The sequence below is a fragment of the Cyprinus carpio genome, chromosome A19, assembly GCF_018340385.1.
Source record: "Cyprinus carpio isolate SPL01 chromosome A19, ASM1834038v1, whole genome shotgun sequence".
In the NCBI taxonomy this organism is placed as follows: domain Eukaryota; kingdom Metazoa; phylum Chordata; class Actinopteri; order Cypriniformes; family Cyprinidae; genus Cyprinus; species Cyprinus carpio.
The window spans coordinates 15,849,968-15,863,826 of NC_056590.1; the positions used below are offsets into that span (position 1 = coordinate 15,849,968).

At 36.7% G+C, this 13,859-nt stretch overlaps 1 pseudogene; it reads right to left on the reverse strand.

The window, feature by feature from the left end:
* Positions 1 to 3,703: 3,703 nt before the first annotated feature.
* On the reverse strand, positions 3,704 to 13,199 carry LOC109098413 (annotated as a pseudogene).
* Positions 13,200 to 13,859: the final 660 nt, after the last annotated feature.

Genomic DNA, 13,859 nt, shown 5'->3' on the forward strand with positions numbered 1-13,859 from the left:
TGTATATATACACACTATATAGATAGATAGATAGATAGATAGATAGATAGATAGATAGATAGATAGATAGATAGATAGATAGATAGATAGATAGATAGATAGATAGATAGATATTGAAAAATGTTGGGATAGAAATAAATTTTACTCAGAAATTGCTTGTAAGTTTTGAAGTAGAAAAACTAAAATGAGAAAAATGTTCTAATCTTGGTTTTATTTACATTAAAAAAAACATATTTGCATGCATATTTGCACTGGTCTTCTTTCTCTAATGTATTTGCATATTCAATTTTTAATAATTGATTACTTCTGCCAAGGCTTTGTTATGTGACAACAGCATAGCATCAGAATTAAAGCCTATAAACCAAAGCTTACCTACAACTAAAGCTGTTCAGTTTGTTGTCCTATTACCCAGTTGGAAATGAGCATTTTTGAACCATGGATTCTCTAAGGAATTGTCAGTGGGTTTTGCGAATGACAATTTACAACAAAATTGGGGCTGTGGTTATATTGTTTTGAAGAGATGTTTTGTTCTCCAACATAAAATTCCATATATTAGCATAAAGAAAAACATGAATTTTGAAGACATTGTTCTCTTAATAAACCATTTAATAAACCATAAGTCTTTTTGTAGCAACTGCTGCAGAATAATAAAAAAAAAAAATAATTATTTCAAAGTCTTTTCAACACACCTTATTTTATTCATAACCCTAAAACTATTCTATAAAATAAATTCCCAAGGGAACCAGTGGTGAATTATCCTTCCGGATTGGCCTACAAATCGATGTAATGACCGAACAGCATGCAGTGCTCTTTTTGTATTTCCTTGAAGAAACACAAAGTTCCCAGTTTCTTGTTTTGAGCTTGGGAATGGAAAAGTTCCTCCGTGAGAGTGCTGCTCTAAATCCTGTGTCTCTGTTCTTGGCAGTGGAAGCTGAGAGGATGAGTCATGCTGGTTGAAAATGATATCTCAATATTCGATGAGAGCAGCATTTATCATGTGAGTGAGGGTGCAGGCAAACATTTAATTATAGACCTAGTCCATTAGGATGTCAACACCTCGGCAGTCTCTTTCTTGCTAAGTCAATAATGACCTTTAAAACTTTCTGATTTGCTGGGAAGAAATGTGATGTTTGCACCAGAGTAATCAAATGGATGGCCATACGTACAGCCAAACCACTGCCACATCTCATTTCATCAGAGGATCACTCTCAAACTCTTCTGAGCATTAGTTCTGTGCTCTCCCATTAGACGGAGGGGAAATTGGACAGTGTGCAGTGGGCTGCAGTAATTACTCATACAGACACTGTCATATTCAAACAGAATACAGTACAGGAGGATAGGGAGCACCTCTTTATTCCCCGCTGCAAATGTTTTTTTGCAGACACTTTCAAGGAGGTTTCATTTACATATACAACAGCATGCGGTGGAGGCAAATCATTTACATCAGTCCATAAGCACTATAGTTTCACCGTAGGGGATGTGTATTCACACAAGAGGTGCTCTTTCCACACACCAGTAGGCCTATTACCATTCGTTTGGAAAAGCCAAATGTATTTCTCTCTGCAGTATTGGTTTACGTGGCTATGAATAATAGGAAGTATTAATTTGAAGCAATTATTTTTAGTGGTGCTTGCATATCTCAAAATGTGTGCTATTACTTTTATAAGTGGTTAGATTGATATAATTTTGACCAGTGGATGTTAAAGTGCAGTGTGGGGTTGTGGGACAGATTTACAGCGTCTCGTAGAATGGCATGTAATACTTCACCTGAAACAGTTTTATATTTAATTGAAAAAAAACATACTATAAATAACATAATACTGGTAATAATAATAAATGTTGAGCATCAAATCAGGGATCATGTGACACTTATGACTGGAGTAATGATGCTGAAAATTCAGTTTTACATCACAGGAATTCCATTTTAAAATATGTTACAATTGAAAACAGTTTAAATTGTAATAATATTTCACGATATTGCTGTCTTTCCTGTACTTTTCATAAATTAAATGCAGCCTTGATGAAACACTTTCTATTTTCTTAACACAAATTAATGCTGCAACTCTTAAACAAACAATTGTATCAATGATAAAAATACTACATCTATAAATAAGTTCTGATGTATGAACTTTGTGAGGGAACAAGGCTCGTTCCAGTCTGTAATGTACCTCTCCAAATTGACAATCAAAATAATGCATCTTCTGATGTGTTTCCCCTCAGGTATCCCAGCAGTGGAATCGGTGAGTCACAAAGTCCTGAGTGAGAAATTTCGACATAATGAAAACCAGAAAGAGAGAGAGAGAGAGAGAGAGAGAGAGAGAGAGAGAAATGTGCAGGAGTAGCTCCGGTTACAAATGCTGCAGGTGACACCTCATCTTTCAGTTCAAACTCAGCTGTCATCATCTTGGCTGTCTCTATCACAAACTCCCACATCTAATGTCACCCTCACTCTCTGCAGTCACAGAGAAATTAGTCTATCACCTTAAACTGCCCTCATCCTCCCTTTTACTGCCCTTTCAACATGACAATTATCACAGTTTTACATCACATTCATCCTCCTTTCTCTCCCCAGCGTTCCCGGCCGGTTTCTATGAGTTCTCTGCTCGATATTTATATCATTGTTGAATAATTAAAGACTGAAGACAGAGGATAATCTCCTCTTCTCTTTCTCTTTTCATTATGGAAGTCCTGTTCTTCAGCACATCTGATTGATTTCAAGTAGCTGGAGTGCCCCACTGCTCACGGATCAACATTCGGCTTAAAATACTTGAGAAACCTGGGAACTCGCCATTCTTCTTGTTTACAATTACCAAGATATTGAGACACTTTCAATGTAACTGGTAATTAGTGGTGTTTGTTAAGCCAAGCGTATAGGTACTATTGCTCATACATAGGGCTAGCAATTCTAACAAGACTACAGGAAGTCTTAGCAACTGCACCGCAATGCCCCAGCAAGCGTCCAGGACACCCCTTGTCTTGTGGTGGCCGACAAGTGCAATTCTCATTTTATACAGCAAGCATGCATAATCTGTTTGCATTCAATAAAATAGACACAATTATGAGAAATAAAGCCATAATTACACAAGTAATAAAAGTTGAAATTAAGAGAAATAGAGTCATGCAGTCACACAATTTTTAGTAGAGCTTCACAGTGGTAAGAATAGCCACAATTACGAGAAATAAATCATAATTAAGTCACTTTATATTTCTTGATTTCGACTTGATCTCTTGATCTACTCTCAGACAGCAACATTTAGTTACACTGTCTCAAAATTTTTTTTTGCAATTGTGAGATATAAATTCATACTTACACAGTGTGAGTTATAGTGTTGCATTACTACAAACAAAGCTGCAATTCCGAAATATAAAGTCACATCTGGGAGACATAGACATAATTAGAATAAATACATTTGGAATTGAGAGATACAGAGTTACATCAAAGTCGCAATTATAAAGTTGCAGTTGTGAGACAAGTCACATTTTTAGTTAATTGTGTCAGAATAGCACTAAATCCTCACAATTGAGACAAAGTCACAATTATGAGAATTGTGAGTCACAATGTGAGTTACGGTGTAGCATTACAAGAAACAAAGTTAAACTTTTGAGATATAGTTACATTGTGAGATATAAAGTCACATCATGTGATATAAAGTCAGTTTATAATTGTGTCAAGTGAGATTAAATAAGAAAAAGAAGAGCATAGTTGTTCAATTCAAGTTTTAATATCTCTAACTGTGCAATAAATTAACATTTACAGAATAAGTTACAGTATCAGTCACGTAAGGATTATTTGTATTCATCAGCTTGTATATACATAAAGTTCATAAGACAGCAGCATACTGGATTAATTCTACAGATCATCATCTATTTACTATGAGGAGAGGTGAGGAATCTGTACACAGCAGGTTACGATGGATTTACAGGGTTTGTGGACAAAAACTACAATAACTACATTTTTAAAAATCCAAAAAATAACAAAAAAAATTGGCGAGGAGAGTAGGATGTAAACTTGCAAACAATACTGTACTGTCTACAGCACGGTTTGCTCAAACAGCTAGCATATTACATGATTTCAAAGTGTATATCTGCAAAACACAGTTATGTCATCAAGTTCACATCATTCAGTCGCTCAACTGTTGTATTATTTACTCAACTTTTCATTTTAAAACTCCAGCAGAACTGCCACACTTGTAAACATGAACAGTTTCTTGTCTTTCTGCCAAGACAAGACCCTCTTACGTTCCTGGACTGGCCTAAAATCTCTCAAACAGATCAAAATCAATACAAAACTGTAACCTAGATCTAAAATATATCATAAATGCCACAAATTGATGACCTAGAACTAAACGTAAATGTTACACAAAATAATACTGACAGCCAAATAATTTTTGTAAAATTATTCCAGATTTCTACACTTACTGAGAGAGATCTGGAGATGGGAACCAAATACAGCAATATTATTAAAAAAAGATTCCAGGTTACATACAAGTTTAGTTCGATCAACAGCATCAGGTTGAATTTCATTCTCCTAAACAAACAAAAAAAGTGTTACACACTAACAAGGGAGCCTATCAGGGAAGTGTACAGCTGTACTCATAGACCTCCAATGTAAGAGCATTTCCCTTTTCTGAGGTAACAGAAAGAGATGTGAGTTTGATCTTTAATGTTCAATCCATTTCTCACTTGTTTTCCCTCTCTCTCGCATTGTGTGAAGTGTCTTTTCTGTCTTTTTTCACCTGATCCCTGACAGATCTTGAAACAGTAACCAAGTAAAGACGCGTAAGAACTACAAATCCCTGTGGACTGAATAAAATATTGCCTCATCCCTCCCTCCGTATTGTTATTCATTAATTTGCCGAGAACATCTGAACCCCCCTCCGGTACAGTGCATTGTTACAATAATGCCACGTCAATCTGTGTAGGTGTGTTAATATCCTACTTCCTCTCCATTACTCTATTTCTTATGTCCGAAAATGGATGCATTATAATGTCTGAATCTTAGTCATCACCCCTGGAGGAGCTCTCCACTCATCTGAACTGTGTGGTAGCACTGTTAGTTATGGAAGCCAGTTTCCACCATCTTCAGTAAAAAAAAAAAAAATTATATATATACATACATATATAATAAAATTAATAAGACTATTGCAGGTTTATTTCTCGCAATTTATGTAACATAAAATAGCAAAACTTGCAAATGTGACTCATAATTGCAACTTTAGGTCTTACAATGCCACAATGGGCCTCATTCATGAAACATGAACAGGAAGAATTTTTGGTCAAATTGTTCGTAAAGCCATTCTGACGTAAATTTTCAGAGTCATGCGTAAACACAAATTGTGTTAAGGAATTTCATATAAAAAATTAATTAGTTAAATGTGAAAAATCTCATTAATAAACAAATATGATGCATAGCTGTAATTCAATTATGCTAGTTGTGGATTGTGGAATTCACTTAATACTCGATTAATTATTAAATATGAGGTTTAAAGCGTTTGTGAATCTGAAGGAGAGTTTTCTGGAAGGTCCATTTTATGTGCAAATTACTCCAAATTTAATATATATATTTACGAAAGTTTAATGAATGAGGCTTTATAACTCTTAACTGTGACAATATATTTTGAACTGCAATTACCGTTTTATTTGTATTTTTTTTCACTCTTAGGTGGAAACGGGGTTCCATAGTTGGTAGTAGATGGAGTGTGTAATTTTTGTAAACTTAATGTGGAGCAATAATGTTTTCATTAGTGTGTTGATTTCCCCGAAAAGTATTTTTTTTTTTGATCGGTCAGACCAGCCCGACACAGCAACACTGGCTCAACCAATGGCATAAGTTTGGGGGTGGGATCGTCTGTTTATTTAACCAATAGCAGAGAGTGTTTCGGGAAACCTGTATGTTTTTGAAATCCCATTAGTTGCCACAAGGGGCGCTGAAATTACACACTTCACCTTTCAGTCTGATTCATTTGTAGTCAGTTGAGAGGCTCGCCTGGAAGCCTGCAGGCAAGCTTTAGCCCTCCAAGATTGGGGTGGAGTAACAGGCAACTCTAATTTCCTGTTTCCTCACAAACTAATACTTCTGTGGTGCTGCTTCACAAAGCTCTCACGCTCTCTATCTCTCTGCTGTCTGTCCGTCCCTGAGGCACCTTTCTCCGCATCCTGTCTCGAGAGGTTCGCCGCCTCTCTCTCTACTATTCTATCATTGACCCTAAATCCTCTCTCGCTCTCCGCCTCTTTCTCCTCACCTATTATACTTCCGACGTCACTAAGGTCGCCCAAGTGCTCCACAGAATCGAACTTCTCTAGGTCGGAAGCGATGGTTTGCAGGCTGATGACTGACATGGAGTCTGACCCCGCCTTCTCAGCCCTCTCTCTTTGGCCCCAACCCGCCTCCCTGTGTTTCTCCACCCACTGCCTGGTTTTCTCTTGATCGGCCCAGTCATTATCCATTAAAGGATTGGGCACCACCCCTCCATACGCCCCTGCCTTGATTACACCCTCAGACTCCGCCCCCACCGGAGAGCTCCGCCCCCCACGGGCTCTGTTTCGCTCTTTGGCGGCACGAATGCGCCCTCTTTGCGCATGGATGTGCTCGCTGATTTGCTCAAGGTTGCGGAGGGCGACAGAATATCGGGTCTTCACCTTCGCCACCCGTTCCTCCAGCTGGACGACTTTGGACTTGTGCTCCTGTTAATGAGTGATGATAATCATTAAACAATGGATAAAAAGACAATTTGTCATGTTCATGCAAGAAATATATTAATGACATTATAGCAATCACATGAACAGAGGATCATCCAATCAGAAAAAATATTTAAGAACAATTAGGCATGCACTAATACTAAAATTCAACCCAAATTATTTTCATGTTATGGTCAATAACCAATAATTGGCTGACGTTATAAAAATATATACTACTTTTTTATACTACAAAATGTAACTAAAACAAACAAGCCAAAAACTCATAGAATCAAATGCATTTCATAGAGGATTTCATTTTGTTACTTAAATCGATACGGCCAGCAGACCTTGAATACCTTTACAGCAGAGGCCAGCCTCTGATGCATACCTCCAAGATGTGGGTTGAACTGAGCCTTGAGCTCAAAATAAGGCTTGGACTTGATAATGACCCTCTTAAGAGGCCTTCTGCAACGTCTGCACACGCGCTTTGCTTCCTGACAGAGCTGAGTGACACGCTGGTGCTCCCTCTCGCTCCTCAATCGCTCTCTTCTGCCTCGTTCACCTGAAAACAGCAACATGTCAAATGTGGATATCCTGTTCTGTTCTCAAAGACAAGTTTAAGTGAATGTATCTTTATGTATCATTCATACAGAGACTTGACAAGTCGATATCGCATCAACTCTGTCAATAACGGAGTAGAGTTTGTAGAAACTTAGATGGACGATAACATTCAGGAATGTTAAAGGTACAGTACTTTCAGTATAAAGTTTGATAACGTCCACTGTTAACTTTATTCTCTGTTCTATTGTCTTTAGTTGTTCTATTACTGGTAATTTGTTTCTTTATTCTATATTTTATTACTAACTGTTTACTAAAATGATAGAATAATTGGAAGGTTTTTTTTTTTGTTAGTTTTTTTTGCTTTAAGTTAACATGAATTGCCCGAATAACCCAGTTTATTTCTGTAATGTGATGCATTTCAGTAGACAGGATACTGAATGAGGAATAAAAAAAAAGCAATCTGGGAATTGAATAATTTGTGAAAGTGGGCATCACAAAAGAGAATGGAGCCAGACTGAATGCGAGTTTGTTAAAATAACTATTTGGCTATCCAGAAAACCATTCGGCTTAAGTAACATCAGGAGAAAAGTCACTGCAGAGAAAGTTATTACATCTGGATTAAAGATAACAAAGACAATTTTATTCTTTGGAATAACATGCACCAATAAATCATCCACAGTGAAACCAGGCACATCCAATGTTTTTGTTCTGTTGTAATTTGTTTCTTATATATTTTTCACTACTGTTTAGTCAGTAATAAAATGTTCTGTTGTAATTTGTTTCTATGATTTTTTTTTTTTTAATCACTGAGTGTTAATCAAATGATTAATTAAAAACCTGAAGCATTGTTTACTTAATTTGTAGCTTTGTTCTATTGTTACTTTATCTTTTATTACCGACTAGTTACTTGAATTATTAATTTGAAAACTTCAAGCACTGTCATTTGTATTTTTGTTCTATTCCGTGTTATTTTTCTGTACTTTATTACTGACTGCTCACTTGAATGATTTATTTATCAACCTGAATCAGTGTTTACTTAAATTGTTACTTTGTTCCATTGTATTTATTTGTTATTTTGCATGTAATTTGCTCTTTTAATTTATTACTGATTGCTCACTTGAATGATTCACTGAAAAAATTAAGGCAATGATTATAACAAAGAAGTATTTTGGAATTGGTATCAAGAATCTTGAAATTTCACTAACATTGGTATCGACAACTGAAGTTTTGGTGACAACCCAACTAGAAACAAACAAACAAAAAAAAAACTAGGATAATTTCACATCTGCAAAGTGCTGCTTCATTTCACTGGCAGGGCTTGAATAAAATATAAATGAAGAAATGTAAACTTGATCTTAGAAGTATAGGTGTGCATTCATCAGCATTATTGATTGCTCCCATTGTCACAATCAAATCCACACTAACCAGCTGTGCACATTTAAAGAAGACACATTAACATTTAACAAACAAAACCTACAACCTACAATCAGAGGAACTGATTTTAGCAATTAAGACCTGTTGTAAATCTAAAAGCACTTGTGTTTTTGAGCAAATGTATGCCACTGCCTATTACTGTAATTATCAAAGAGCAATGCTGAGTCACTGTGTTGTACCTTGGCTGTGGCGTGGTTTAGCATCTCTTGCCAGGTAGGGTCCAATGTGTTCCTGTCAGCCAACAAACCTTGCTCAGCCACATAAACCATCTCTCTGGCAGCCGTGTGCATGGAGACAGCCCTCTCGTACCTCAGCGCTGCCTTCTGGGTCTCCTGTTGAGCCTGTGGGTAAGGTCATCCATCATATTTCATATACTGCAATCAATCACTCAGCTCTGCAAACATGCAGCCAATCAGAGGAAGGCATGCTGACCTTACAGAGAGCCATAAAGTGAATAGGCACTGCAAATTCTTCCAAACTTTATATCAGGTTATATGTATGTAATAAAACACTAGCTATGGGACGTGGGATCAGTATGGAAGAATATAACAATTCAACAGCAATATTATTTTTTATGTAATAAAAGAAAAAGCATAAGAGAGAAGTACTCTGTATAGTACTTCTCAAACCGCAAATCATAATCATCCACTTTATATAATGAGGATGAAATAGCCAATAGGAGTTGAGGACTGTAAAGCTGACATCAATCCAATCATACCACAAACAAGGCTGGATCTGAAAACCGTTTAGCTCAAAAAGCCTGGCTTGCTGTCAGTGAAAATTGCTGTGCACAGATCTGAATACCCAAACCAATCAATAAAAGTCAGGAACCGAGAATGGCAGGCCATATTTCATTGGGATAACTTGCTGGAAATATGGCATTCCTCGACGCAAGGATGATATCTGACTTTGGCTACGTTCATATCGACAGTTGCATTAACTAGCAGACTCTTCAAATGTTCAGTTTACAGGAGGGGATCAAATGATGTCTGTATGACTGAATATCTGAAGTCAAGACCCTTTTTATTGTTGCGATAGCCATGAATATCATCTGTAAACATAGTGACAGAAACAAAAGTAAAAATCTAAGAATCTAACTTCAGAAAGTCTCATCAGAACTGAAACTACATTATTCAAGTCAAAGCTTAATAAACAATGAGTAGAATTGAGAAACCTCAACACATTCATACAGAAGAGATTGGCTCTGCATTGTGGTTCATACAGCACATTTTAATTGAATTCACTCTCAAAATTCAGTTGTGAGACCTGAAAATCTCGGCAGGTAAGGCTGAATATTAAATGAGGATGCCGCTCTTATTTATAACTGAAAAGTTTGTGAATATAAGCATATTTTAGCATTCAAAACAGGACTGACAAAACAAATTCTGCTGCTGTGTAAATGTACTAGCCTTTATTTTGCACAATATTCACTGATAAAGATTTATTCAAATCACTTGGGAGGAGAAAATATGCCTATAAAAGAGTTTCCTAAAGCATACGGTCACTATTAAAAGCAGACACACATCATTTTCAGAAAACCATACCAAATTTCTCGACAAACCCTATCAGAAGGTGTAAGACTTAAATACAGGAACTGAATTCATAAGTGTTAGAGGCACTGGATCTTGCTTTAAATTTGTGCATGTGCAAAAAACATATTTTCAAATTTACCAGACTGTGGGGTTGCCGGTATGAATAGTCGACAAAAAAAGCCCTTAAAAAGCTCTGTTTAATTTGGCTGGTTTTGGGTTCACTTGACCCAGACATGTTTCTAATGAAGGAGGCTACATAAAATGTATCCCTGTGCTCAGAGAGAAAAGAAAAAGAACAGAATGTAGAGGTCTCGAGACATGTTCTGTTAAAAGTTGGACTATTTTTAACTTGACATTCTGTCTTAAAAATGCAAAGCTCGTGGTGAAATGCTCAAACAACAGCACAAGACATGATGCCATGCCAAAGCTATCTGTGAGAATGTGTATAGCTGAAGCAGCGCTGCTCTAAAGGGGATCAATTTAAAGAAGCAACATTTTTGAGGGTGTTTTAGTTTTCGAGGTTTTTTAGTATGCAAGTTTTTTGTATATATACATGTTTGGTATATATGTGAGTTCTTTAAATGGTCAGGCTAATTTCTAATCGAATTTATTAATTTATCAGAGACCACAAATAAGAAACTTTTTATCTAGTGTTGATATATAAGGATGACTGATTTGGATGTGTTATATAATGAATTTATTTTTAGTTGATGAATAAAAAATATTTCTGTAGGTGTTGATTTCGATTTAGTGTGTTGCCAAATAACATGTACCTTTACATAGTTTGTCTATGCCAAAATGAATGAAAATATGTTTTCAGTGGACTTTCAAAATTTGCTATGCTAGAAAAAACATGAAAATATACCGTTCCAATGTTTTCCCCATTTGATTTAATGGAGTTAAGCATCAAATACAATGTGGTTTTCGGTAATCGAGATCTGGAAGCAACAGCACATTTTTCTGCTTAGGCAAGCGATTCACGGGCTGCTTTTCTTGCACATGAAATCATACACAGCCCTACAAACCTACGAGGACGTGGAGTAATAATGACGATTCATTACAACAATGAAGCGCAAGCACCAAAGTTGGATCCACTTGCCCGAATCCCTCCGTAACTGCCACAGATTTGCAGGAAATGACCGTCATTTGTCAAATAAATAATTTAACGACAGTTACATAAAAATTCAGCTTTGCACCACAGAAATAAATTCTATTTTAAAACACATTCAAATAGAAAAAAGCTATTTCTAATTGTAAAACTTAATCAATATGGAAAACAATGACTACATTTATTGAGCTTGTCTACTCATCCGCACTCGTTCTTATTTACAATTCTTCATGAGACGGACTGACGACCAAAGTTTCAATTCAGTGTTTTCAATTACTCTCTATAGCCTCAGCTAAACGATTTTCATCAGTGCAATTACATATTCGAAATTGGCCCCCCCTTTGCGGCTGCAAAATGCTAATGAAAAGTGATGTGCAAATCCCATATCAGGGTTAATCACATTAACACACTCGCTCTTTCACCATAATGATCACTGCACTGAGAAAAGTTTTTAGTGGTTCAGCGGGAGGATTTTTCGCAATAATGAGAGACTGGAAATGAAACAGAAACATCTTGAACTCATCTGAGTAGATATGAAGCACAGACACGCAATATTACGTTCTCTTGCTCTCAAACACACACACACACACACACACAAACACCTCTTTAGCGAGTCTACGGGCTTCGTAGTAAGGTCTGGCTTTCTCGATGCAGGCTCCCAGCTGAGAGCCCTGAGCGTTGGAGTTGCGTGCCGAGTCTGTAAGGATCCTCCTGTAGCTGGATCTCGCTTCCTAAACGAATGTTAGACGGAGATGATGAGAGGGCGGCTCATTTTAGGGCATCACGTGTGCATCTTGAATCAGGATGTGTACCCATAACATCTAAAGACACTGTCTAAGTAGGCAACTCACTAGATTTTGAGACACATCCACGGTGTCACACATATTACTCACATCCAGCTGTAGTTCCAGTCTGTTGATCTCATCGCTGGCCTGATTCAAGTGCTCCAGCTCCTCCTGACAAGTGCGAAACAGGGAGGGAAGATAGTTGACATTAATGTACTATTTATAGAAGTATTAAATAACAGACAAAGGCATATGAATTTATATAAAACCAGTTAAATCACTGACAAATAAATCATATTCTAACATTTTGCTATTATAATCCATTAATCGAAGCAAATTGTGAATAATATATGTCATAGTTGACAGTCATAGTCACAATATCAAGTTTATTTTTGGATCCAAATCCTAATACCTGAATCCTGGGGTCCAGCTCTTCCTCATATTCATCCTTATCTTCATAAAACTCAGCCTTATCTGTGTCCGCCACCACAGTGTTTTCGGTTTTGCTCGTAATTTCCTCGTTTCCTCCATCCCCGCTTCTGTTTTTCAGGGTGTCGTCCCTCTCCCCAGGCTCCACCGCGGCGCTCTGCTCTCTCCACTCCCCTGACTCAGGCTCCCCGGATCCGGGGGGGTTCTCACGCTGACGCCCCGGCTCCATCCGTGGCCTTGACAATGACCCGTTTTGTTCTTGGAAATCAGAATATATAAGTGCTTAAATGTTTGCCATGCCTATAAATATATATTTACCCGATAATTTGCCGGTAAAGTGCTACATAATCGTTGAAGGAGAGTCATTTAACGGCGCAGGCGTGTTGTTTGCAGCGGTAGCGTCACGCGGAGGCGCTGACGGCGCAGAATAACCCGAGCTGAACCGTTAGCTTCGCGGCTAACTGCAGAAATCACAGCCTTTCCAGACCGCACCGCTCAGGGCTCACAAACACAGCAACAGACAGTCACTCTTGACAGTTTCCGTGATTTCTTACCCTCGCTATTTCTCCTTCTCTCTCTAGCTGCCTTTTTATTTTGGTCCAGGATCATCGTTACAAACACTTTCCATAGAAACCAAAGTTTCCTCCGAGTTACGTTACTCCTGCTATTGTTATTATTACTGTAAAATCATATATTCATAAATAATATAATCTAAATTAATGTGGGATCTTCAAACAGTAATATAACTCAGGAAAAAAAATATTTATTTGATAACACTAGTGGCTTTTACAAAATTAGCACTGTTTTGTTGTACTAGCAAAAACAACTAAAGTGTAAGTAAAATATGTGAATCTGAGAAACCCATCAAGTACTTCACGTTAAAAAGTAGTATTTTATCCTGGAAACATAAAATGTAATAAATTACATTAAAACGTGTGACATTATTAACATTATTTTGATAATTTAATGCACTTTCGTGTTTTCCTTTTTACCATATTGCAAAGAAAATACATCATTAGCCTATAATTCCTATTATTTATTTATTATTATTATTATTTATTCCATTCATTTTGATGGAAATTTGTTTTGGAAATAGAAATCATCATGAAAATAATGCATGAATGGTCCTAAAAATAAGTATGATTGATTTTATTTCAAATATAATTATTATAATTTTTATTCATTCATCCTTTAATAATAGTGGGTAATGCGAACTGGAAGTTTTTTGTAAGATTCACCCATTAATACTCAAATTTATTCCTCTCCATCATCCTAAAAGCTGCAGCTGAATTCTGTAATTTTACCCCTAATTACTTGTGACTTAAATGTAAA